The sequence below is a fragment of the Dendrobium catenatum genome, unplaced genomic scaffold (assembly GCF_001605985.2).
Source record: "Dendrobium catenatum unplaced genomic scaffold, ASM160598v2 original_scaffold_76759, whole genome shotgun sequence".
In the NCBI taxonomy this organism is placed as follows: Eukaryota; Viridiplantae; Streptophyta; class Magnoliopsida; order Asparagales; family Orchidaceae; genus Dendrobium; species Dendrobium catenatum.
In genome coordinates this window covers 327836-330246 of record NW_021395205.1, presented here as the reverse complement: position 1 = coordinate 330246, position 2411 = coordinate 327836, and the positions used below count along the sequence as shown (strand labels likewise).

At 39.4% G+C, this 2411-nt stretch overlaps 1 long non-coding RNA gene across 1 annotated transcript; it reads right to left on the bottom strand.

The window, feature by feature from the left end:
* Positions 1 to 827: 827 nt before the first annotated feature.
* Positions 828 to 2118, bottom strand: LOC110095329. Its single transcript, XR_003699577.1, has 2 exons — positions 1911 to 2118; positions 828 to 1816 (listed from the first exon to the last, which is right to left on the bottom strand). It is a non-coding gene; the product is annotated as an uncharacterized LOC110095329 (long non-coding RNA).
* Between the last annotated feature and the right edge of the window lie 293 nt (positions 2119 to 2411).

Sequence of the window (2411 nt, the reverse complement as noted above, 5' to 3'; positions counted from 1 at the left end):
ATGCCCAAATTAAACAGCTACCTCAAGAACAAATCGAAGTTGAACAACAGGAAGCAGCGGACTGTCAAGAAGAAGATACTAATCTATTTTACCAAGATTTTTTGAAAAACAAGGATAGAAGAAGGCGAGTTTTCATTAGAGCCAAATAAGGATCCCGAGATGATGGAGAAATCAAGTTTGGCCTACATAATTTCGATCAACTTCCTTCTTCCTACGAAGAAGTATTTGAAGGGCCCGCACATCAGCCTTTCTCCATAGCCCCGATGATAATCTTCCATGAGGTTAAAGATCCATTGTCGGAATCATCGTCTCTGCCTATCTATGGTGAGCCTGTGTACGACGTGTATAATGACGACATATCCATAGGAGTTCTTGATCTTGATCAACCCATATATGATGATGATGCGAGCAAGTTGGATGCATCTCTGGATGTGCTTCAAGACTAGTATGGAGGATGGTTGAACCCAAAAATCATTGATGATTTCAAATAACTAGCTGATGTATGCTTTAAAGAATTTGGTGATAAGGTTTCCTATTGGACCACCATGAATGAGCCCAACATTAACTCCTTCGCCTCCTTTGATTATGGTTTATTTCCTTCTTGTCGATGTTCGCATCCTTATGCAGCTGAGTTGTACATAAAAAATATCCATAAAGATTTAGTCAACCAAACCCGCCTCCTTCTTGTGGTCAACCGGACATCTTCCTATGAGCCTGAAGTTCCTCCTACTCCGGTAGTATGACACCGGAACTGAGTCATTAATTGTATTAACTTCAGGATAGTGTCATTCCATTTGGTAGCTTATATGGCTACATATATTTAATGCTTTTTTTTTGTTATGTGTATCCTAGTAGGTTGATATGATTTGTCTATAAATACATAGTCATTAATTGTGATGAGACAGATTTTAGAGAATAAAGAAAATGAAGGCTTTTGTCTTGTTGTTTTGGATTCATGTATCCTGAGAGTGATCTTAGGTGGTGGATTCTTTCTCCGAGGAGTTCTTGGAGACTTGCTCGGCCTCGGTCACCGGATCGTCGACGTGGATTCGTCGAGCCCCCTCCTGTTCGGTGTCACTTTGTTTGGGACGGCTTTCTTACTACTTCTTAAAGCCGTTTTTTAGAAGAAAAATTTTAAATTTTAAACTAGAAAGCTCTTTTAAGAAACAATAAAAAAGTCGTCCCAAACGAAGCTTGAATCTAAGCTACTAAAGCATTAATTATGACTTACTTGATATGAAGGAATTTGGGAAATATGAATTCATTTTACTTTCTATCTTTATATTTGGTCCTTTGTTTCAATATAATTCATAGGTAATTGGATTTGGTTAGGAAAAATTATGACTAAATCATTTGAACCACTAATAAGATATCAATAGACTGTAGCAGTATCCCAACTGCTCAGACAGCTTTGCAAATCATGCCATCATTATTAGCCTTGCCCAAGTATTCTAATTTCTTATGATTGTTTGCAACAGCAGCCGCGCTTAAATTAAGAATGTGGATGATTTTTCATAATTGCGTTGTCTCAACCGTGATTTAGGGTTTAGGTCATGCTGTGCATATTGAACACTTCATGATTAACACAGAGTGTTTGCGACCGCATACGTAATGGCAAACAGGCTTATAACTTGTCTCTACAGCATGTGTGTAATACAGACTCGCAAAACCGATTCCTTAATAGGCCGTTGCAGACAGTTTGTGACACTGGGTACCTTGACGTGTTCGCGTATTTGGGATTTGCTGCTGAAAGTGTTTCGTCTCCTCCGTATGAAGAACTGTTAGAGAACCTTGAAAGGGAAGTGCCACATTCAACCTTGAAAGGGAAATGCCACATTCACACAGTGCAGGGAAGATGCAATCATTGGAGAAGAAGGATAAGGATGCGTTCGGTTTCAAGGAGTTGTTACCGGGTCATTGTCGGAGCATTCAGCCACAGAAGAGGGAAGAGCAAGTCCGCAACCTTATAGTGGTGGCGCAGTCCCTATTCATGCAAACCTGTAAAAGATCAGCCGAAAAATTTGGTAGAAACTTGAGGTTGTCCCAATTTATATGGTTTCTACTTTCTAGCACATCCACGAATAGATAAGCTCATCAAAAGTTTCATCCACTTCAGCTTATGCAGAAGTCTCTTCTAGATGGGGAGAATTATATAGGCTGAATCTATTTGGACCGGTTCAATTATGAGAGTTAATTATTGACTCAACTGGATAACCCAATCTGAACTCGATCTGAAAAATTCTTGTTCGGATCGGGCCATTTAACAAACAGGTCGGATTTGAGTTTTATTTTTTTACCGGTTTGAAAAATCTGTTTGGATCTGAGTCAACTCGATAACCCAATATTGGCATGTTATATATGATTGCCCACCCCCTTCCGCAACCTTATAGCTTTCGCTTCGTTGTGTGTGC